Raw genomic sequence first — 26,498 nt, forward strand, 5'->3', positions numbered from 1 at the left:
GCATTATTTTTAATACAGCCTCCAGTTTGGCTGCAGTTCATGTCCAATCCGAAGCCGCCAAAGAAGGAGCTAATTGGTGCCATCTTACAAGGAGATGGCCAGGAGATGTGCTCGCATTCAGAGCTTTAGCTAGAAAAAAGAATGAAACTTAGCTTTTAGTTTTATATTAAAGGAAAAGTTTGGCCACAAAAAGAAAATTGTCAGTTTACACACCTTCATGTCATTCCAAACCTGTATGACATATAGAAGTTTGGCAGAATCTCTGAATATACTGCACAAGTCATATGGAACAGTTCTGAATCCTTTGGAGCTGAAAAAGCATTTGTCCTCATTTACTTACATTAAATCATAGAAAAAGCAGCTTTGTGTGGTGTCATTACGATTATTTAACTGCCCCCGATGGAGACAGGGTGTCCCTGATCTCAAATCGCAAATACATGTTTGATATTTACGTCTCTTAATTCAGGCTGCCTCTGATGTGATACCCGTGATAGCCAATGAAAGTGAGCAAGCGTCACTTACTGGACGTTGAGTGCTTCTTTAGCTGAAACTTGGCAGCCACAAACATGCCACGAAAGTGGAGTATTGAGAAAGAGGATCACCCATAGTCTTTTTTTTTTACTTTGTTTTTCACTGTAAAGCAGAATGCTTGGCAGGAGAGCTGCTGAACACATCGATTGTCCTCCATTTATTTTTCTTCTCAAGTCACGTTTGATCTCTGTGAGATCTCGTGTCACTGTGAAATCATTCCTGCAATCAAGAGGTGTGTGGTCTCGCAGTCAGGTCGAATCATCTAGTGTGCGTTCAGAGGATTATAATGCTAAAAATCGGTTGAAACTGTCATTATGTCTGTGGTCTCCCACAGATTTACAATGGGTTAAGATTTAAAAATCATCTAGTGTGTCCCAGGCCTAAATTTTTCCTTGTTCTGTGAAAGAAAGCCATACGGGTTTGGGACAACGTGGGTGAATAAACAGCAACAGAATTTACATTTTCAGGTGATCTATCACTTCAACAGGCCACAGATTTCCAGAGTTTAAATGCTCGTCGTTCACAATGTTCTACACATCCCTGGCCTTTGCACAGTTGACAAATATTCTGGATAATTTGAAAATGTTTTAAGCCAAAAATTTTAATTCTCTCCAGTTTACTCATGTAGCTCAACTTTGTGGATTTCCCCCAACAATCAGTGTAGAAAATGTGAAAAAAAGTGTGTCAATTCTATAGGTGTTAACATGCACTCATTTCGTCAATACGAATGAAACTAATCCCATTTCAGATTCTGAAAGTTCTGTTTATATCAACCCTACATTTTTTTTTTTTTTATATTTAATTAATATTCAGTCTCCTCCACTGACCAGTAAATAAACATATGTGTAAATAAATATGCAAGTTCATACAAAGCAAAACATATGTAAACAGAGATCGTATTACCTGGTAAACATATCACATCACGGCAATGCACATGTGCGCAAGGTATTTTTGAATCCAATTGATACGATAATCTTTTTCAAGCATTTACATGCTTAGTTTTTTTCTATTGATCAGATTATTTCAGGTCTACACCACCCTTTTTAATCTGATAGAAATTACATTTGGATCAAGCCAAATCTGATTGATTGCGGTGTTTAGATGAAGGCTTTTCAATCCGGTTGAGCCAATCCAATTACTGACTAAGTAGATTATTTATGTGCATGTAAACATATCTTATGTGGGTCTATTAATGCTAATTGTGATGGTGCTTTCTTTTCTGTGTTCCACCAGAAGACAGTAGATCTAGAATCAGTAGTTGACATCATTGCAATCCTGACATATTATGATGGGAATTGCCTGTCTGCTGAGAGTGACCTCATGCCCCGTCTCTACACTTCCTCTCCCAGAACATTGGCTGACAAGCAGAGCAGACAGCACTCAGTATTCAGCCAAACAAATGAGGGTCAAAAAGAGAAATCCCATCAACACAGGCCTGTTTCCTTGCACAGCATGTATGTGTGACAGTTCAGCGTGCTGTAAGGGTGAAGCTTAATACAGCAGGAGAGAAAGAAGCTCTGATAAGGCAGAGCGAGGATACGCTTGACCCTGGACACACTTCACGTATTGGCTGCGGGAACGAGCAGCAGCCACTACATGCAAGAGGACCCGGCTCATCAAGGCAGGCAGACAGGCAGACAGAGATAGAGGAACACGTTCAGGGTCAGCTTGATGGGCACATGTTAGTGCACCCTGGAGGGCATCTGTCGTCACACTCGGACCACTGACTGCCGTACAGGATGGGGGAGGAGGTGATGCATCCTTCTCGTTTTTGAAAGAGGGCAGGAGAGATAAAAACAGGAATAAATAAAGCATGCATGACAGTGCTTATAGTGTTGCCGTGCACGTCCCTGTCTGTTATCTATTACAGTGCACAGACAAGAGGTGACGTTTTCTTTGCTTAGACAAGCAAGACTATAGCACAGGGTGGCAACCTTCAAACTGGCCTCTCACTCAGGCTGCCAACTCGCCTCATGTCTAAACCGGGCCCTCACACACTCTCAGACTGCGTATACGCAATGCAAACATACAATTGAAGCCTCAGGGCTTGTCTGAAGGGAGTTACCATACATCAAATGTTAATTACAGAATTACTACAAGATAACCCGAACATGCTCGAGTTGTTGATATGAACCATGTAACGGTGTAATTACTGGCTACTGATTGCGCTCAAGCAGCTATAAATGAATTATCCAACCTTCTATTTACATCAACTTATAGATTTAGGCACTGCCTGTTGTGGAAGACTGGGGACTTAGAGAGAGACACAAGAAACAAACAGGCCAATATGCTGAATTCACACATCTCACAGCAGCACACATTACTCTTCCTCTCTCTCACACATAAACACACACACAAGCACATATTGAGAGCTCAAAAGAAACACACATAGGAAAGCTAAACAGAAGAGGAAGGATATATCATGGATCATCGTAAGGAAAGACTATACATGACCGTGTGTGTCATCAAATAGAACAAATCTAATAAAAAAAGAAAATATAATTGGCAATTTAGTAACAGAAATGAAAAAGGGGTTTAAATAATATACAGTAGGTACTCATGTAATGCTGATGTGCTTTTAACACTGTGTATACTAAATAAAAATGACATCAAAACTAAATTGATCTCACAATAATTAATGAATATACACTGGAAACATTGGTTAGTGGATATAGTGTTTCTATTTTTGACGTGCTTCGCAGCCAAGGATTTTAACTATTTTTTTATTTATTTTTTGTTTTTGAATTGCATTTACAGTAAAACTGTAAATAAATACACTAACATTCAAAAGTTTGGGATCAGTAAGATTTATTTTGAGAAATTAATAATTATTCAGCAAGGATGTATTTTACATTGACTGTTACATTGCTACAAAAAAAAATCTATTTTAAATAAACTGAGCTTTCTATTCATCAAATAATCATGAAAAAATGTACCATGGTTTCCACAAAAAAAATATTAACCAGCACAAATGTTTTCGAAATTGATAATAATGAGAAATATTTACTGAACAGCAAATTAGCATATTAGAATGAAAATTCAGCTTTGCCACCACAAGAATAAATTACATGTAAAACATATTAAAATAGAAAACAGTTATTTTGAAGTGTAATATTTCACAGTATTATTTCACAATATAATAGTATCTCTCTTTATTACTATTTTATATTATTATTAAACATAATATTTCACAATAATAGTTTTAAAAAAATAAAAAAATAAAAAATCTTACCAATCCTTAACTTTTGAACGGTAGTGTATATTACCTTTCTTTTTCACAATTCCAATATTGCATCATACACATTTTTAAATTGTTTATGTGCTCTTTCATATAAATTTCTACAGTTTGATTAATAAAGAAGGAGGTAGCGTAAAAACTGCGCTGAAACGGTAAATATGTGCAGTCTGAGCCACTTCTATAAGGCGCCTAATGGAGAAAAGTGAAGCGAACTGCTGAAGAGATTGAAACTGATACTGTAGATTCACTCTCTCTCTCCTTGACGCGCCAAGTCTCTCTCTCACACGTTTCCCACAGTTTCAATCGTGATCCAATTATGATATCGCAATGCATTGCGATGTGTATCATTTTGTGAGGTAGTTGGCGATACTCAGTGCAGCCTTGAGCTTTCAGCTGATTGGTCAGTGTTCAGTGAAGTTTCAACGCTTTCACTGTAGACAGCATCAAGACATTGTGGTGTCTACACTGGAAGCATTGAAGCTTCGGCAGTTACTTCCAGTGCATGCACAGTAACACGTTACATGGAATGAAAAATGGGACAAAAATGGAAAATTGTGAAACAAACAGAAAGGTGTATTTAAAAAAAATATATATATGATATGGTTACCAAGAGTATGCAGGAGGTCAGGGGTCAAGGTCAACATAAACAGGAAAACTGGAAAACATGGCAGCGGTATAGATGTGTCTGTGGAAATAAATATAATAATAAATCAGTCAATGAATCAGAAAAGAACTCAATGAAGTGGTTGCACATGGTCAAAGCTCCACTCAAGAGAACTAAAACAGCAAAATAATCCACAAAGAATGTTTTCTGCTAACCACAGGATTAAGTGAACTACTTTTATTCCTAAAGTGCATCGTGCATTCTGTTTTTATCCCTCAGAACAGTCTGAGAGAAGCTTAGGAAGGACGACAAACTACTTGTCGTTCTTTTTCATACTTGCCTATGCTTTTAATAAACGAAGACTCCCAGTAGAGAGAGCAGAAAATGTGAGTGAAGTATTCAAAAAATTAGACAGCATCTTTTTATCATACTTCACTGAAGGGCAAGTCATAAATTGCACTTTTCTATATTTAAAACCACTCTAGAAGATTAGCTGAATTAAACTGTATACAAGGGCTGTGCTATAATGTCTGACAAACACACACTTGTTTTGGCACAAATGAACCACTAAGACATCTCTGAGATGACATTTTATGCCAGCAATAATTAACAGAACATGCACCCACCATATATTTCAGAGAAGAGCATACTGATATGAAAAGGATGGTGCATGTTCCCTACTGAGAGGGCCAACACATACAGAGGTAATCACAGGATTTCCAGAACAATGTGAAGAAGGTAGGACATCGCAAACGGAGCACCTTAGAGTTCATTACAAAACTAGATTTTTGCATTTTTGAAGAAAATACAAGTGCATGCCATCCAAAATGTGTCAAAAACAATGTCAGGGTGTTGTGGGTCGTTACCAGAGCATTGCTATGCAGTTATAAGGTTTTATGGGTAGTTACTAGAAGGCCTGGGCAATAAAGCTAAAAATGTATATTCATAATTTTCATAATTTTCAGATATTCAATATAGGTATCTTAATATTTAAAATGTTTAAGATTATGGTTCTTTATTTATTTTCAATAAGAGGAGGCATAATTGTAACCTTGCAGTCCTTGTAGCCAATTACATAAATAATGTTTAATACAACAAGTAAAATACAATAAACTTCTAATTAAAATGATTAAGGCATGTTTCACATACTGTTTTTCAGTAAATGCAAATAAGGAAGATTTATATTTAATTCTAATTTTCATTATGCACCAATAACAAAAAACCCATATTTGCCTGCTTGAGCTTTTAATAAAACATTTTAATTTTTGAACAATAAACATTAAAAGATGATGCAAGCAAATTGCTAAATTAGTATTTTTTTATTTAAATGGACAGTTTTACAAAATCAACTGAACATACCAACCCTAACACCATTTTTTCTACTGAAGTTTGTATCAGAGATGCTATTGCAACATCTCTCTTTTAAAGTCACAAGAAAACAAGGGATTAGTTTAACAGATGACCAGAGATGCACTGATACTAAATTTCTCTGACAATACCGATAGCGGATTATTCAGGGTGCTAATACAGATACCAATAACTATAGTTTGATTTTCTTAAGGAAAAAAATCTTTCTCAACTAATGCTGTAAACTATACAGAGAACCCTCTCATTTGGTACACTGCTAAAATATTAGAGGTTAAAATTAACAACAAAGCCCAAACTATTATATTCAACTGTTATTTATTTTTAGATATAATAATTACACTGAAATGTTTGTATACAACTCTTGCACATAAGTAGTTTTCATAAACACTTGTCTTTATGACAGATTTATTCAAACATACATATATAATTAACAGTAAATAATAATAAAATCCTCTCAAGTTAACTAACGAACTGTGAACATTGGATAACTTTCCTGAGGTAAATGCAATGTTAAGTGACATTTTGTTCACAAGCTGTTTTATTGACGTCTGCGGTTGAAACGTCGCTATTTTTTTAACTGTTAATGCATTACTTTCGTGTTAATTTCACACAGTATGAGTTGCAGTCTGACACATTTTTCCGCCACTTTTGATTGATGGAATATAATTGGCCCTGATCATCGGCTGTTTTTAAATAATCGGCCAAAGGCCGATAGTGAAAATAATTGCTGTGTACTTACTAATGCACACATTATGTACTTACTAATGCACCTATTTTGGGTAAAAATAGGAAAAATTATACTTTTCTCTAAAGTATTGAAGTAAAATTTGAAGTAAACATATGCAAATCTATACGTTTTTCTCCTGTGTAGAGAAGTGTACAGGTTTTATTTTCACTGGATGCATAAGGTTTTCTGACAAAAAATAAGAAATTACTGTCACAGATTTTTGTCATAATATTTTTGTCATAATAAAATCTTAGACCTTTCTAATGACTTGGTTATAGGCCCCCCACATGTTAACAGGTCACCCAGCATAACCCATTTTCCATAAAATAAAAGATTTCTGTAAAATATAATGTATTTTATAATGAAATAGTGTTATTACAATAGCAATCTTTCTTATTTTGTAATAATAATCATAATCATAATAATTATTATTAGTCATAGGCCTATTGATACATAAAAACAAAATGTTTGGCCAAACTGTGCAGTCCTACAAATACACACAACAAACCTTGTATTCTTTATCATTTTTTTGTTTGTTTGTTTGTTTTAAAAATCGCATTTTAAATGGAAATTGCAATTTTAACCAGAAAAAAAAAATCACAATTAGATTTTTTTCACCAAATCGTGCAGCCCTACGAATAAAGGATATTTATATTGCATAAAAAACATAAATACTCGATAAATCGGCCAATCCTGGTTGCTAAGTGGTTTCTTACTGGCCCGAATCAAAAGAGCCAAGTCTCTATGATATTCTGGTCTCTAGATATATCTCCTCAACAAGCTGCACAATTTGAAGTATCATTCATTTTGTAGTAGAAACAGTGTGGGCCAAGCTGCATGTGGAATTTTAATAGTTACCCTTTTTATTAGTTAATAGTTCTCATCAATAACCACAAAAAAGATAACTCCTTGTAAATTGCAATGATGATGCCTTTGAAAGACCATGTGTTTCAATGATAAGAGAAGCAAATTTATATTGACATGAAAAACTCATTTTCCCTCATCACCATCATCTCACTCTCATTGGTATTGAAATCATGATTGAAATCTCAAACCCAGATCAATCCACATCATGCAAATTTGAAGTGATCATTACATCAGATTAAAACAACTGAACATTAAAACTAAAACTTGAACTTAAAACTAAAACACAGCAGACTTTCATCAGCAAAGGAATTATATGAGGTGAGCATGAATTTTAAAATCATGTTGGGCATAATGTAAAAGATCAAGTAAAGGTAAAACGCATTAAAGCATTCCAGAAGTACCAGTAAGTCTCTAAAATTGTTTTCTCTAGAGTACACTCTAAAAAAAAATAAATAACTAAATCTTCTCAATCTGAGGATTCAGCTTTATCCAGCCTGGGTCAACAAAATCACAGACCTTTTCACTCTCTCTCCTCTATCACTGGTTGAAAGGAGAAAAAAAAACCTCAGTCTGAAGGCTTTTTACCTTTACCCTGCTTCATATGGGTCAGGTTCACACTACTGCTCTGTCATTGCTCCAACGGTCAAAGACTACAGACAGCTGAAATGTGATCCGGCCCAAAGAAACTGGAGCACAGGAGAGGATGTGAGTGTGCAGCAGAGACAAAGCAATTCCAGCCCCATTAAACACGAGCTAATCATCAAAGACAAATTACACTTCAGTGGGATATGTAAATTCCAAATGAGATGCAAGTCATCAAAAGATATGCACAATTATATTTGGTAACTTCAAATGGAAGGAGTCTACTTTCAAACCTAGTTTCCAGACAATGGCACAAGCCTCCCTTGATTGTATTAATGGGCTTTCTGCACATCAGCCATGACACGTACCTTCGCCTGCAATCTATCTCTTCTTCGACGGATTATTCTCCCCATCAGATGAAATGCAGTTAGTTTAAAATGGAGAAGCACGCAGACACAATTACCCATTCTATAGGGACTCACTAAAGAGCTGATCGATACACATAGTATAGCAGGTTCAATTCCTTTCCTTTGCCCAAAATATTTATTCAGAGGATGTTCCACGGGGATCAAAACTATTAGATTCAAACAAAGTGTGCCCACAAATATTGTCTTTAGTGAGTGAGAGAGAAAGAGAGCAAGAGCATGAAAGAGAGATAAAGTGACAAAGATAGAGAGAAAAAGAGAGAGATGCAATGAAATGCACATTCCTGCGTTCATTCCCGGTCTATCAATAACAGAAGTGACATTAGATGTGCCATGAGGAAAAGGATATTGCACAAAATTGCAAGTGCAGTGATAGAAGAACAAATTAGAGAGAATGAGAGTTTAGTGAAGGTCAGAACTCTGGGGGAAAACAGCAATGTTGGCACAGCATCTCGAGAGACACGACTGATGGCTCACCTTCGACTCTGAGACACACGCACCCTTACATCACTATTCTTAAAAGCACTGTTCAGTCTATAATATCAGTCAGACGCCTCACAGGGGCCAGTTTTCTACATGATATTTCATACAGTTGGAGTTATTATATACCATTTGAGGTCAAGCTGATGGATTTAAGATTCTTTAGATGAAAACTTATAACCTAAAAGCTATTTGATGCCTCTCCACCACCACCACAACCACCACACACAGCCTAAATCCCCTAAAAACATGATGGGGCTTATCAAGGGAGAACAGCATGCAGATACTGTCAGACCTGCTTTCAAGTAATCCTTATTAAAGAACTGAGATTTTCACAGCAAAACGGTCCCTCCCCTCCCCTCTCCTTCCCAATGGGACTTGCAAGGATGCCCATGCACCTTTGTGGGTTCTATCGATCTCTTTGGGCATTTGGCGCTTTAAATCAAAGGCTAGGTGTATCATTTTACTATACTGCTTTAAAAAATCACACAGTCTGGATGTTCTTGTGGAGATGACTAGAGGAGCTTCCATCCAGCCATGGATGGAAAGGTCACAGAGAGGTATCAAAGAGGTCTGCATCCTGAAGCTCAGCTTTTGACACGCAAATCCGTTATCAAATGGAGGTATTTGAAGCAGGATTTTCATTTCTATATGTCAGAAGAAGGCAGGTGAATTCAAATTCTTATTTAACAACTGAAACTTCTGCATGACACTTCTCTGAGTTCTGAAAAAAAGTGAATGAGCGTCAACCTGGAGGCCAGATTTTCAATTATTAAAGGCTTAGTTCACCCAAAAACGAAATTTCATTTTTGGGTGAACTGACCCTTTAATTATGTACAGAAACAGTCTTTTATGCATAAAATCTTTTTGGTGTTGGTGTCTTTGATAATTTAACATTCTTGAAATGCAAAAACTGTGTGTTCTTCTTCCATCTGCATCATTTAAAGAAAGTTCCACACATATACCTAGTATATTGTTGCACTTATTTTTTCCCTTCAATTTTCAATGAAAAATATTATTAATACCAATAAATTATTATTATTATTATTATTATTATTATTAAATTCCTTTTTTACACAAGGAAAAGATAATGCAGATCCTAATAACCTGTTGCAAAGAAGAAAAAAAAAATTTACAAGTTAGCTCCACTTTCTCCTAGATGTTTTGATAGCCCAATGCAGCCTCAGGAACGGAGGGGACCCCAGTAAAGGCCCTGCACAGAGCATAGTTCCTAGCCTATATTGGAGCTGTCACATGTGTGTTTGGAGCTGGGAGGCAGACAGGCAATTTTAGCAATGTAGTGAGAATCAATACCCTATCACAGTCCTCGTGTGGACTGCACCATCCTTCAGAGGCAGCGTAATTTATATTGTTTTTGCCCCCATGCAAACAGCCTAAAGAGGGAATACAAGCATAGCACAAGTAGATGAGCAATGTCTGCACAGAGGGTCTCATCACAGGACATGGATGAGAGTTAATCCACAGTGTCCCTTACCAATGCAAGTCTTAAATACCCAGGATACATCACTTTATTTGGAGCTAAATGCACCGCTCAGCAGGGAATGCATTGCCAGTTGGTTTCACTGATATCGGTTTTGTTCACTAAAACACCCAGACTTGGCTTCATTGTTTTCTAGCTCTTTCATAAAACTGTAATTATTAGAGTTAGTTTCTTGTCAGGGCTTGTCAATCAGTAGATATGGATGCATTTCTATTAAAGGTATAAAATGGACTATTGTTCCATCAAAAAGTTTGTGATGCCTCTATCATGTCTGTCCAAGAGAAGGCTGGAATTTCTCTCTACCATTTGCATATCCATTGTAGGAGAACATCTGAACAGGAATGAAAATAAATGAGATGCTGCAACGATTTAAATTGGCTTTATCTGGACATTAGCAGGGACAAAATTAGAGTGTTTTTCTCATGAAAGCCTGCATCCACAGATGTCCAAATCTGACAGATACAACACCTCATTCAAACTATTGATCATGCCCCTTAGAAAAGAATAAACAACAACAAAAAAAAACACATTTGTTATTGGTCCCAAACAAATTAAACTGCCCCCCCAAAAAACTTCAGACATCAAGCAAGTGAATAAAATTGTATTCTGCTTGGTCATTTACAGCCAGCGTTGCACAGTTCTTATAATTGCTTTGTGGTGTTAATGATCCATGTGATCCTGCATTAGCTAGAGCCAATATCAGACTACAATAGCCTCCCTGAAACCATCAAGCCAATAATTTAGTTGATTCCATCTCATCTACCAGGAACAATATTCAGGCATCCAACACTACATCAGCAAGATCTGAAAGGGAATAAAAAGTTGCCATGGTAGCATGTGAACCAAAATCTCTGCTTGTTGACCCAGAATGGCAGGTATCTGAGAATCAGATCAGGGCAAGAGATGAGGCTGTTACCGGCCCAATCCCAGCATTAAGGCTGGGATCATAATGGAGGTGGTAATGACACAGCAACTCTGCCCCCAGCCACAGGGTCTTCATACCATCCAGCCTCTCTCTGTCTGCTTATCAATCAGAACACACATTTTTGCACTCACACAATTTTTGGAGAACTTGTTCAATGTTGTGGGGGACGACAGACTCTCCAAGTGACCAGAATACTTTAAAAACAGTGCCATATAACCAGGCTTGCTAGTCTCTCATCCCTTCACCACAGCCTGATCTCCAGGGTGACCCTGTGGCCAGAGAGAAGTCTACAATGCTTGTTCTATAGACTTTATCTGATTCTATTTGGACACAAAACCATGCAACCTAGAAAGTACATATTATTTGGCTTATGATCTCATGAGACTTTTTTTTCCTGTCTCCTGTCTCCAAATACACTCTTTTTCATTCACTCTTTTCTCATGAGCTATCTAAGTTTACCATGTAGTGAATAGTTGAGTGACTGAAGGAGTCAGCAGTTTTGAACACAGTATATGCATGAATGCATAAAACGCCTCTCACAACGGCGGCAGGATGTCATGATAGACATAAGCGGAGGCAAAATTTCCAGTTTCCCATCTTCTCTTTCCACAATGACAGCTACTCTGTGCTGCTGTGTAAGAAAGTGTCTTGGCATCATTCTGACGCTTACATTACATTACTACTACAAATACATTGAATATTCACTATATTGTCTAAACAATTGGATCAGATTTCATCATTTTGCAAAATGACAGTGTGGAATAGTCAGTACTAAAGACCGGATTTAAATACCAAATCTGATTTGTGTGCAGTATGAACAAAGCCAATGATATTCTGGTCCCTAGATACAGCTTGAGTGATAAAGATTAGTGATGTTTGCCTTGCTCCATAAGATCTCTGTACAGTCATGCGTTGCTACTATCTTTTAGGTGAAACACTGACCAAATCACAACACAAAACCAGTCAGGCATGCATTCAGCACTTGAGCTGGAGAGAAAACATGCACATTTACAATCCCTTCACATCCTGCAAACATACCAATTTGCATCTGTCTTGAAACCATAACCTCAGAGTAAGAAACTGTCAACTTCCCCCTTACCACGCTAATGACTCTGAGACCAAAGTCAACTTGAAAGCCTCAAAATAATGATCATTATTCATCATGTCAAAGAAATAAATTAAAATTGTTGACTATAAGACGTGTCAAGATTTATAAAGGAAGCAAAAGGGAGTAAATATCCAAGAATTTTCTATATACTACCTTATGCACACCGTAAATTAAAGAGGCACACCTTAACCTTCCATTTGCCTTTAGGGCACAGTTGACTGGCAAATCCTGCTCTCACTGACTCATTGTACCTTTCAGAGAGAGGTATAAACAGCCAAGGACTAACTTTGATAAAACAGCACTTCCACTATTCTCTCCCCAGACAATATGTCTGAAACCTGCGTTTAATACAGCAACTTGCAAGTGTTTGCCTTGTCATGTGTAAAAAGGAAAAAAAGAGACCGTATCAGTGTACAGATGCCAAAATATAAGATGCTACAAGATGTATAAACACAAACCAATATTTCCTCTGCTGATACAAATATACATTCCACCATGCGTTGCGCTGTCTAATGTCAACAGACAGAACATCCGCAAAACACACAGAGCAATCAGTCCTACAAAATACACAAGCTGTCCTAGATAAGAGCCGAATAAAATTGTTTTAAAGGAAAAGTTCACCTAAAAATGAAAACACTGTCATTTGCTCACCCTCATATTAGGGCTGGACAATTAATCGAAAAGTAATCGAAACCGAAATTCAGAACCTCTAACCGACGTAATTTTCCCATGTCGGTTATTTTGGTTTTTTAATCTTGTTAATATTTCCCCCTTAAAAACATACTACCGCGTATGTAGCCACGTGACTCCGCCCTGTCCAGTCAGCGGCATGGAAGCAACACGGAGGTGAACGCCGAGTCAACACACAGAGATGGCGCACGAGCGGTGAGCTCCGAAGTGAGATTACTTTCACTTGCGTCTTCACTAAACTTTGTCAGTTGTATGTGTTTTAAGGTTTGCCAGTTTGGACATTCAAGTGATTTTAGACGATCGGATGTGTATTATTATATCGAACTACCATGCTTGCGCAGCTGCATTGTGGCACGAACACTCATACTAACAGTAGCTGCACAAAACGTGAAGATCGTGCACACAGAGAGGAACGCCTGCCTGACACCTAGCTAGAGGTGATGTATTATTGGTTCTTGTGAGTTAGGAGGCGGGGAATGAATGCGTGCTGAGGCACACTGCTGTATGTGTCAGTGAGAGAATCATGATGAATCCGGCCAGGACTGACTGAATTTTATTTACTATGATTTGCGAAAAAGTGTGAAGTAGTTTATTCAGCAGATCGCTGTTTAACTTTATTTGTTTCTCAAGATCTCATGTTGGCTGTAAGAGAAAGATACGTCATATCTCAGTTTTGTCATCTACACTCGTGTGAGTTCCAGATGAGTTATCAGTAACTACAAATGAAATACTGACTGAGTATTTTGATACTGAAGAAGTGCACTGTGCGTGTCTTGGACTTTATATATCAACGTGAATAACGGTGATACGGAGGATCTGCACACCTGGACATCCAGGTAGCGTCCTGAATCGCCGAGGGGTTCAGGGTTCCCCTGGCAACGAGGGATCGGTGACGGACGCGACTATCAGTGACATACTGCAGCAATTAAAGTTCCCTAACTCGGGAGGACTCATCGCTACGGATTTAAGGTACACTTCAAGTTTGTTTGGCTCTTCAGAGTGAAGCGGCCAATTATCTGTTATTTTGTGGCCACAACGCACGCGAGCAACGGTACAGGCCTGCAACGAGGGGTGAGCGTGACTGTGTGTGGGCCCACGTGAGTTAAAGTGTTTATTTGTCATTTGATAGCTGCTATACTTTTATAATTTCTTTTCTCAAAAGGGCATTGATTATACATGTGAATTGATCTTATTGTGCATTTGAAATTGTGTTGAGACCATATTTATGGACATTTGATCTATTATTATCTGGAAAGTTATACTCAACTGGTATATTCTTATTCATCTGTGGGTTGTTAAAAAAATTCTAAAAAGTGTATTATTCACAGAGATTGTGTATCACTAAAATACCTAACTGACCTTCTGTGGCGTCATTTTAAAGTAGACAGTTAATTGTATTTTCCTGTTTATTTATCATCCTTCTAGATTCATATTTTTCCCAAATTTCATTTAAATTATAATTTGCTTTAATAAATTCTGTAATTGTTTACTTGAATTGATCTCAGCAAGTTTACTATTTGTTTCGGGTAACGTGTAAACTGAATATTTCTATTGTGGAAATTCACATTCACATAAAAAGTTTGGTTATAATTAAACTTAAAGGGAGTTAAGAAAGGTCCCTAAATATTAGTCGAAACACTGTAAAGTTCAAACCCGAGTGCCCGCCCTAAGAGCTCAGGTATGTCACTTCTGAGAGGGAAGAGGGTGCTACACATATATTTTTCTACTTTTGAAGTACTGTGTACTGTGTTAATTTATCTTTATCTGATTTACAATGAGCAGAAATCTGTAAGAAATGTTAAGAACCATAGATAAAATAACTGCTGAAAGTGAGCTGTTATGTCAGATCACTCTTTCAATAGGAAAAAATATCCCACCTTTAATAGTCAAGCAGTACAAACCTTGTAAGTGAACTATGAGGGCAAAAAAAAACAAAAACAGAAACAAAATAATCATTCATTAATCGTAATCGAGGTAAAATGTTCAGTTAATCGAGGTTTTGAGTTTAGGTCATAATCTTCCAGCCCTACCATATATCATTTCAAATCTGTACTTTAGCAATTCAGTAGAATGCAAAAGTAAAACTCGCTCTTTTACAAGTAATAGAAGTATCATAAAAGTGGTCCATACATGTACACTATATTCACATCTTCCGAAGTCATATAACAACTTGGCGTGAAGAATAGACCAAAATTTAAGTCAGTATTCACAGAACATTTTTGTGACATGTTCGCAAATTCAACTCAGGAACCAGTTCAGTCGAATATGTTAATGAATCATTTAAACCAGTTTTGTGAACTGATTCAAACAATTCATTGAAATATGACTCGAAATAACTATTTGTTTAGAAATTGAACATTGCTATTTCTCTCATGAACAGGTCAAGGAGAACTAATGTGGATGTCAAGATGTCATTTTGTGAAAACGTCAATTTCGGTAAGCTATGGTATGTAGCATAAAAGTTGTATAGACCACTTTTATCATATGTTACTTGTGCCTTTTTAAAGCTTGAATGCTTCAGTTTAATTCATACATTGTAATTTAGTTCATCTGTTTTGTGTAAAGATGGCACAAGTGGACTGCTCTTATTTATGTGCAATATTTGCATGTGCACATGAATATGTGAGCGATTGCTTGTGTGTGTGTTTGTGTACCGTCCAGATGGAGCAGGGCATCGCTGCACAGTATGAGTGCCCGTGGTATGAGCTGTCATTTATGGCATGCACCTGCCCTGCACACATCAGCCGTTCCCACTTTCTCTCATTCTGGAGCCACACTGTGAGCACTTCAGCACTGGAGAACAGCCTCAGAGAGCCAGTGTATCCATCAAAGTAAAATTACACACAGCCTTACACTGAACCCTCAAACACTGCTGTACTCCAAATATAGCCTCAATACATCACTGTAGTAAAATTAAATTTGGCACTATTCACAAAATTAAAATTTTAGATTTTTTTTTTTTGTACCTTTCAAGTGAAGTAAAGTTTTTCCAGGTAAAGGGGTTAAAGTAAGGTAAAAACAGTTTTGCAGTCTGTGATGTTATTCTGAATTTGGGGTAGGCAGTAGGATCAAAACAGCCTAATTGGCAGAAGATATTTTATTATGGATTAATACATTTAATTATTGAACACTGGTTTTACATCTGTCAAAAACACACCCTTCACAGTGGTTAAACTGTAACACATGGCCTATTGTACTACCATGAAATGCAGAGAACTTGACAACGCGGCTGTGTTTCATACTGTAACGTAGTGAACAGCAACCTAACAACATTTTGGGGCATTAAAGGCACCTTTGAACATCTGAACACTAGGGCTTAGGCCTGGGCGATAAAACGGTATCGATATTTATTGACGGTACGTCTTAATCGATAACGATAGAAAAAATGTTCGATATAACTCTCGATATAGTTTCACTTAAATGCGTTAAAATATAAACAGACATGAAGTTCGGTTGCATGAACAACTCTTAAGCTCGCTCCGTCCCTGGATCACAAACAGACGCGCTATGAGTGACACGCAAACAAGTTGCTGTGGAGTTCAGCTGCGCAATCGCCGTGTGAGATCAGAACACACAAACACATGAAAATGAGTGCTGTACCTGCCGCCGACAAGGAGATTGTGAATAAAAAAGGGCATTTCAGCTCGTCAGTGTGGCAGTTTCATGGTTTCCTTACGTCTTACAGTTGATCTACTTCAAAGTTCGTCTTGAGAGAGCAGTTGTCATGTCAGTCTTAACAGCTGCACAGTCTTTTCATCCACACAGTATCTTTATTTCTGTTACAAATATTCAGGTTATCACAGAAGTACTGAGATAAAAGTTATAGTTCAGATATAAATACTAATCGATCAAAATTGAGCAAATTAGCTTCTGAAAGAAACTTAGCGCTGAAAACGACACATTTAGCAATTACATTGTTTCACCACCAGGTGGCGACAAGTGAGTGTTAAAAAATGTATTTGACATTGAATCTTCATTCAACAGATTCTTTCAAATACACTGATTCATACAGTAATGAAACGAGAGTATTTATGAGCGTGTCATTGAATCATACATCCAAACAGATATTTAAAAAATAATTCAAATAAATTAAACATTTTAAAATAGACTGCAGCAATTATTTTGTCAGAACCTCTAGTAAATTACAAGTTATTTTGTTTTATTTTGTTTTCATTCAGAATCGTGATCTTAGTTTGACAAAACAAAAAAGTTTCTCAATTTATCCAGAATTGTGCAGCTCTTAAAGTTTCTTTAACGCTTATTTATTTAATCTTCATATAAAATATAAGAAAGATTTGTTTACATTTAATTTTTTTATTTAAAATTATTTGTTGTTTGCCTTAATTAAAAACGCACTGGTTAAATTCAAACTTTTTTTCTACTGTTCTTTTTTTGAAAAAAAATTATTAAATTTTTTTCAATAATTATCAATACCGAACAATATGAAACATTATATCGTGATACATTTTTTAGCTGTATCGCCCAGCCCTACTAGGGCTGCACAATATATTGAAATTATCGGAATATCACAAATGTACATATCGCGATATGCACATCGCAATGGCTTGCAATAACTGTGTGATTTTAATACTCCAAAAGATTACAAAAAGTTTTAGGTCGATGCAGACAGCAGAGAGTAGACTGGACACATGACTGTTACACACATGTGTCATGCTTAATGTTATTAAATGTAATAAGTGAAGCACTTGCATGCACAGAAAGCCACCTTTCAGACAGCACATGATCCCGAATTCAGTTCTCTTCCACAGCTTATATGGCCAAATACACACAAAATTATGCCCGTCTTAGTGAGTATCCACGTAAACACAGTCAGTTATGTCTTAAGTGGAATAAACAGTTGAGAAAGAAAACACACGTGTAACAATATACTAGATCCGCGCAGCTCTTAAAGTGACAGCATCCTAATAAACCTACTTCCGCCTGTATGCTTAATGTTAAACAACAAAAGATAAAATCACTCACTGCTCTTGACTAGATACTGTAACTCAGTATTCCAGTAGATAACATATAATCAGTAACCTATATACAGTATATTCAGTACATACAGTGAAGACTAAGCAGTGTTTTATTTTTACATTTGATTCCTCAATTTCTGTTGATAAATAAACCTAATGTAGGCCTACCTATTGTGCAGCCCTACTGAAAACCTTTAATGCCCAAAACTGCTGTCTAGGTTGGCAGCTCACTATATTTTGAAACAGGCACAGTGTCACACAAAATACTGCCTTGTTAATCAATACGCAAGAGTTCCAACAGGTTACACGCTTCAACACCCTTCATAATTATGTACATTATCTCAATCATATCAGATGTATGAGTTACTCATCCTCCTCAGAGCATTACTAATGTTAAATATTCATTCCCAATTTATTGTCTTCCATGTTGCCTCACTCCTGAACCAAGACAAGATAAATGTGTATAAGTGTGTTTACATTTAAGAGCAAAAGATGTGGTCTGAGGTGACCAGGCTTCAATGTAACTTTTCAATCTAGCCACCACGTCTGCGTACACTGTGTTGGGTCTATTGCACTTAAGTGTTCCATCACTAAATGCTATCCAGGAGGCACTGGAGGAAACAGGCCCATTACAGGTAAAAATGAAAGAAAAATCATTGTGCTGTGATTGATGGGCCCATTCCTCTCAGAGATAAGCCACTGCTTCATTCTCAAGAACTGCAACTGACACAATTCTTCTCGCCACCATATGGGGTTATTATATGTAATTCTCTCAAAATTACACTTTTATATTCCAAAATATATAAATAAATAAAGCAGCATCAACAAGCAGAGGACAAGGGCATGTAACGTCTGGGGAAGGAGAGAGAGCCACAAATGTACTTTTAATTCATTGTTTGTTTTTACCTTGATAATACCAAGTGATGTGACAAGAATAAAAAAAAATCTGGCCCAACTGACCTTGAGAAGTCTGAAGTTCTATTTGTTGGAGGAGATGAACTGCCATGATAAAACTGTTACTGATTCATCTCTAATCTTTTATCCAAACAGTGAGAATGCGAGAGAAGGGGAGAAAAAAAGCAAAAAAGAAGCAAAAGAGCAATTTTCAACTTCATCTTGGAGAAGGACCACCTACTGTCAGTGAACCACTGTTCATTTAAGTGTAGGGAGTACCGTCAGGCTAGGCATCATTAGAACAAACTACAGCTACTCTGTGTATCAAACACAGGAGACAAACAAGAGACCAGATTCATTTACCTCACATTAGCCTCCCTTGCTACTTAAAGCAACAGTCACATCATCTAAAAGACATAAAACATAAATGTTGTAGAATCACCATTATGAAATCACTAAATTATTCACATTGGTTTTTTTTTTTTTTTTCAATTCATATTCACACGCCAGCAAGTGATCAAATCAAGACTAAACGACAAATGTTGTTAATAAACAGGATTCCCACCATTATTGACGTTCTTGATTACTGGATGTGGATTTTCAATAATAGCTGTGGCATATTTCCATTTGTATGTCAGGTACTAATTCTTAGAATTTATAGATATGAATTATTTACACTGTTACAAGAAATGTCCTGATATTTGAATGCAGCACAAGGTCCCTATCCCTAAACAGTGAAATATTTTATAGCATACCTATAAATTTTATATTCACTACAAAAACTGACTTTAACACAACTTTAAATTTTCTTGACATTTCCACTTTTTCCATGACCACGGGAACCCTTACATAAACATCAATGTAGTCTTCAAAGTAATATTTGTCAGACGGTCAATATTCAAAGCCTGATCACAATTTTTATGAATAAAAAGAGAAAATAACTTTTTTAAATCAAAACAACTGTCAAGCGATTACTTTCAAAAGTAAGTCACACCAGCACATCAGTGCTTCTTAATTTAAGCCCAGATAAGAACATATACAGAGCAGCTTGTCTATATTTTGGCTCCAGACTGGCAAAGAAGGTTTAATCAAGTGTTACTTCAGAGGACTGTCACTGACAGTGAGTGACACATTTATCCCATCTGTTACATAAGCCAGGCATCCTGTGCAAAGCTCAATTCCAACAAAGAATGAAAAAAAAAATCTTTCTAGGTTTCTAGGCTTTTTCTGCTCTGTTCAAAGTTCCAGGAAACTAATTTCCTTGACAGACAAGCGCTTCATAATAGATGGAACACTTCCCACACATTAAAAGAATGGAGTTCCAAAACAACAAAGGCAGGAGCCGTTTTAAACATCCAATCTCACATTTCACATTGTCACACTGCAAAACACTCTCATCAAAGGCCATTGATTTTCCATTCCAGAGCAAATGATGATTAAGGCAAATCAGGCCTTTGTTTCATAGCTCAGAGTCTTCATTTCTGAATTTAGTGGCACTCTGGGTATTTCCTACAATAAGGCTGCTGAGAGAATAAAAAAGAGGCCTTGGGAAAAAACATCTGATGCCTTTGTCACTGCAGAACAGAAAAATGCTTCAATAGCTGACAGTGATGCCAATATATATATATATATATATATATATATATATATATATATATATATATATAGACACACACACACACACATAGACACACTATAAACTACTGTGCATACATACACACACAACATACCATGCTCCCCAAAGAACTCAGAAAAGAAGAAAACATTTATTTTCTACTGTAAATGACAATTTGTGTTAAGGAAAAGTTAGAAAGGAAAGCATCAGAAGTATTTCATATACTGAGTTGTGCTCTTTTGCCTCAGAATCTCAGGATTGGTTTGTTACTGTCAGGGGAGGAACATTTAAACTACACTTGAACCTTTTGCAGCTCTGCCCTCCAGGCTGGGTGACCTTAAGAACTAATGCTATACAAGACCACAGGACATCAGGTTGCACATACAACATCTCTACAGACTTCAATTATTGCAGGTCTCCCCTTTAGCCCACCTTCCTTGGTGGCTAATTACACTTCCTTTAATAAAGCTGACTACAGACCCTGGATTAGCCTCTCTGCTCCTGAGCAGGGAACCGCCTGCAGTCTCCATGTCCTTCAGAGGAGCCCGGGAGCAAAGAAGCTTCACATGGATGAGCTCTACACCAGGAGACCAAAAAAGCTCTGTGGTCCTCATCATCATGCATGTTCTTTGAACTATCTTCTGAAATCTAGCCGTCAGGCTTTGCCGTATAACCAATATAAAATTTAAATAAATTTGCTTCACAATTTAAATACGCAAGACCAATTGTGTTGATGAATGGGGGTCACCGTGTTACAGCTGCTTGTACTAATTGCACAGTTTTATGAGTTATTACTCTCTAATTCCTCTTCCAAAGTCACGTTAATGCCGCCCTGAGTATATCTCATATACGGCTGAGTAATGAGAGCAAGACTTTCATGCTCATTGTAATCATTCGTCTGCTGCAATCACTTCCCCCATTGCTCACAACATGGGTATTTTATTCCTAGATTTGTCTTTTTTTATGGGGTACAGAGAGATTTAAGCTTCAGTAAATAATGCTTAACTAAACCTTATTTTAGAACAGGTCACTTGAAACCTTAAGAACATTTTAGAAATAATAAGAACTGTTTTTTTTTTTTTTTATTACTAACAATGAAATCAGCACTAGTCCAATGTTAGGATTTGACAGTGTGACAAACCTACACCACTCGATTTCACTGTGTCTTTTCAAACTGTGTGTTAAATTTGAGGAAAATCTGGTAAATTCTTTGGATTAAACAAGATAAAAGAGAATCAACAGAGCTGATAGCATTACACTCTTATTGGTAGCTGAAAACATTTTCATATTAACCAAAATATTTAAAGTCCCCCTGTGGTGAAAATCTAGTTTTTAATGTTGTTTATATGTCTATGTGGTGTTTTTAATGTGCTTTAAGACAAACCATGTGCAAATTCATAAGTCAACACCATTGCTGAGTATTTCCTATTTAAAACTGCAGTGAAAAAAAGACAGTCTCAAACACGCAATTTGAAATTGCTGGTGTTTCTGACGTCACAAACTACCTTGTAACCAATCATGTCAACGTGCCGACAGGCTTCAGCATATCATTAACCATGAGTGCCCTGAAGCAGGAGAGTCTCTAGAGAATATATCCCGGTATATTTTTCTGTTGATATAAAAAAATCAGGTAAATTGGGCGATATAGCAGGTGTATGATGTATATAACAAAGTATGTGCCTTTCTCCACTGACGTTAAAGGGTTAGTTCACCCAAAAATGAAAACAATGTCATTTATTACTCACCCTCATGCCGTTCCACACCCGTAAGACCTTCGTTAATCTTCAGAACACAAATTAAGATATTTTTGTTGAAATCCGATGGCTCAGTGAGGCCTGCATAGCCAGCAATGACATTTCCTCTCTCAAGATCCGTAAATGTACTAAAAACATATTTAAATCAGTTCATGTGAGTACAGTGGTTTAATATTAATATTATAAAGCGACAAGAATAACGACTTTTATAGCGATGGGCGATTTCAAAACACTGCTTCATGAAGCTTCGGAGCGTTATGAATCTTTTGTGTCGAATCAGCGGTTCGGAGTGCCAAAGTCACGTGATTTCAGCAGTTTGGCGGTTTGACACGCGATCCGAATCATGATTCGACACAAAAGATTCATAACGCTCCGAAGCTTCATGAAGCAGTGTTTTGAAATCGGCCATCACTATATAAGTCGTTATTTTGTTTTTTTTGGCGCACCAAAAATATTCTCGTCGCTTTATAACATTAATATTAAACCACTGTACTCAGATGAACTGACTTAAATATGTTTTTAGTACATTAATGGATCTTGAGAGAAGAAGTGTCATTGCTGACTATGCAGGCCTCACTGAGCCATCGGATTTCAACAAAAATATCTTAATTTTGTGTTCCGAAGATAAATGAAGGTCTTACGGGTGTGGAACGGCATGAGGGTGAGTAATAAATGACATTATTTTCATTTTTGGGTGAACTAACCCTTTAAGGTGTTCCAAGCATTTCTAAGGATACTGATTGCTAGAAGGCAGTTGTTGTTCTTTCTGTCATGGTGATTCAGTCAAAAACCAGTGCTGTGATGTTGCCATCAAAATTCTATAGCATCTGTTGTGCAAATCTAGCATACAGAAAGGGAAAATGGAGATGCATAGCTGTGCGACACAGCAAGGGTCTAGTTTTCAGAGGACAGAGAAACAGCTTGTCTGGAGTACAGTTCGCTGGATGGACAGATGGGAGGACAGCAAAACAGTTTCGTCTCACCACTCTTATGTGTAACACTACATGCAAGGTCTCAAAAAAATTTAATTAAATTTAAATAAAAATAAATAAATAAATGGAAGAGGCCATTTTTTGCATTCTGCATGCAGGACAAATTTAAAGTTACAAAAAGTTAGCAGAAAATAATAGTGTGATTTAATTGATTTCAGTCCAGTGTGGGAGAACAACAAAGTCACATGATCCAAAACTGTGAAATATCACCAGCCCAGCTCGTTGTCATTCTTGTTTCGCTCCAAATACACGTCTCAATTCTTCTCTCAGTGATTGTCTTTTCTATTAAGAGACTCCTGTAGATATTTTTTCCTTAATCCTATCAACTAATGTGAATCTGCTGATCCATGACTGTCTTGAAGGTTATCTCGTGTGTGATTCACACCCAAGGGTATCTATTATTTACATGGTAGTCCACCCTGTGAGGGAGGTTCACACGAACAGCCAAAATTTCCAGTCTATCGGTGAGCATCCACATCAGATAACATGCCTGACTGACTCAGGGAGGACACGGAGCTCAAATTCGCATCCCCTCCCTATATAACAGATTATCATTCTTAACAGCTGAGAAGGGATATTTGCGGTTTAAATCAGAGGTTTTCTGCCAGAGCGCCTGGGGGAGCTGTTTTTCGAGACCGTTGTTTGTCAACAAACAAGCAAATGCCTTTGAAAGCTATGTTTCAAGCAGCAACATTTGTAACAGGAAACCCTAAGGACATTTTCTCTCTGAAGTGCAGCACTTGTACGTAAGTGGAGAGAAATTTCAAACAATAATGCAGGACATAATATCCTGTGGTTCGACAGCCCACCATTCATAACCGTGCGTTCTTTCATAAAACCTAAAAAACATTCACTTGTTGCATTAGAGTCTTTTACCTTCCTCTAATTACGGAGACATTAAGCTTATTCGCAGGATTAATAACAACGTACGCTTCACTGGAGTCAGAGGCCAGGTATTAAAAAGCACTAATATTTACGGAGAGACGCAGAGACCACGCAGTAAATGTGTTGATAAGCACCTCTGACAATAACACCTCTCTCCATCCACCCAATCAAACATCAGTTCACACATCATTTGTGCCTATGTGTTACACAGACTAATCTACAGGCTCTGCCAGACCCTTTGGCCTTGATGGGAACGTGTGGGAAAAAAAGTGCTGCAATTACGCCGGCTTTTAGCAGCACCGGGTCTATTTAATAGAAGTGTGATGGTGCCATTTATAGAGGTATGGAGTTCTGCCTCTTCTGTGAGCTTGTTATAATCTACACAGTATTGGCAGCTTGGCTCAGTCATTCAAAAAGTCACCATGTCAAACAAGAAGCGGGAAAACATGATGTGTTAACAGGTTGTGAAGAAACTAGAACATTGTGTTCCTCTTGCCTTGGTTCACTGTGAAGTTCTGGCACACAATTACACAGGTCAACAAAATGAAAGCCTTTATAGAATAATTATTCATGACTGTCAGTTAAATACTGGTCACTAGTCACTCAAATAAGAAAATACTGTGAACAAAAAAATGTCAACACTCCATCTCTGTCAACCCTATTTTCCTGTCTGCTCCCTATAGTCCTATAAAATAAAGGCAAAAAAGTTACATTATATCTGTATAAATAAAATTGTTTAATATATATATGTTGCTTCTGATAAAAAAAAATATATATATATATTAAATAAAAAATAAAAAAGTACAGAAGGATCCAGAACAGACCACAAATTATATGAAAAACTAGTGAGAAAACATCAAATGGATTTAGATTAGTCAATTATGCTCTCTAAATGGGCTAAACGATGAGACGGACTAACAATTAATTTATTCATTAATTAATTAAATAACCGATAAACACCCCAGGCAGATTTTTATATAAACATCTAAGATATATTATGCATTACATTGCTCTTTTGTGTATGCTCATATATTTCTCCTGCAGATTTCCAGGTGTTCCTTTGGAGTTTGGAGATAGCCGGCTTTGATCAGAATATCAGAACAATTCTGTCTTTCATCTCAGGGAGCATAGTTTAGTTGAGGGGGAATTTTGGCTCAAGGTTTAGCCCAGACCTTGGCACGTCCTCGCCGTGTATTTCTTATTCAAGCCCACTCAATCCTCTCATGTCGGGTATTTGGTATCTACTACATCAATCTCCCGTTAATTCCCCACTGCATATATCTTGCTTGCAGAAGTATTGGCTGCTACCGTATTGCTCAAGAAGTGATAATGAAAGAGATGAACAGGAATAAGGGACATAACACTCGTAAAGAGCATCTCTGAATTTTGGGCTTGCATCTGCTCCCGAGCAAGTGCTGGTTTAAAGTAGGGGCTGACATTGAGAGAAAACACTGACTGAGAATTTCTTTCCTAACTATGTCAAGCACATCTCACCTTCCATAAACTCTCACATGTCTCAAGTGAAGGCCACAGGCTCTTGTTTATTATTATACATACTCTAACAATAAATCAACCCCTGTCAAAAATAAAAAGAGAACAGAATCACCACGGTATTTTTACATTCAATTACTCCAATTTAAAAAGCAGAAGGAAGCCTTCAGGTGCTAGTTTTTACTCTAGGAGAGCCAGAACAAAAAATCTATAGTTTGCTGCAGTAAATGAAAGCAATTTCTTCTGCCGACTATGCATACGCTGATATCCTGTGTTGATTCAAGAGGTTATAACTCCAGGGCCCACGTCCACAGACAACAGCACAGGAAGAGCAGAATTACAGAGGTAAACACAAAGGCAGCAATGTTTGTTTCCTCTCCAGATGAGATCTACTATGATTAGAGAAGGGTTTCTGTTATTCTTGCCACATCTGCAACTTCAATCCATCAGAATCAGACAAAACTCATGGCCAGCTTTGACGAGAGGAACTCTGGGAATGAAGGGGAACAAAGAGAAAGTACGGCCTGAGCTGAAAAACTAAATTATTTAACCTCAGAGACAAACTGATAAATTGCTACGCCGCAGGTCAATATATTACAAGGACCTGTTGACCACACCGGTGGTAGGATTTATAATGCGCTAGGCAAGATAAAGGCCATTGATTGCCTCTCGCAAGGTCACACACAGGCGGTTTTCATCTCCCAGTGTCTCTATCTGTGATAATTTTCTGGAAATGTTTGAGAAATTTCTGCAATTTGGTTAATCAAATTCACAAACTGCTGGAGCTGCAAACAGAGGGAGGAATATTTCCAGCCACTTGACAGGAAAATAAACTTGCAGCACAA

General features: G+C 37.2%; 1 protein-coding gene across 17 annotated transcripts in view; it reads right to left on the reverse strand.

Annotated features, from left to right (window-relative positions):
- camta1a (calmodulin binding transcription activator 1a) overlaps nucleotides 1–26,498 on the reverse strand; it is a 394,274-nt gene that overhangs the window by 315,472 nt on the left and 52,304 nt on the right. The window contains exon 3 of one of the 17 annotated variants that reach the window (XM_051880171.1): nucleotides 4,377–4,454. The exons of the other annotated variants lie outside the window; for them this stretch is intronic. The gene's annotated coding sequence lies outside the window, so the exon portion shown is untranslated. The remainder of the gene's footprint in view (nucleotides 1–4,376; nucleotides 4,455–26,498) is intronic. 17 annotated transcript variants of the gene reach the window in all.

Source organism: Ctenopharyngodon idella, chromosome 22, assembly GCF_019924925.1.
Source record: "Ctenopharyngodon idella isolate HZGC_01 chromosome 22, HZGC01, whole genome shotgun sequence".
Lineage (NCBI taxonomy): Eukaryota > Metazoa > Chordata > Actinopteri > Cypriniformes > Xenocyprididae > Ctenopharyngodon > Ctenopharyngodon idella.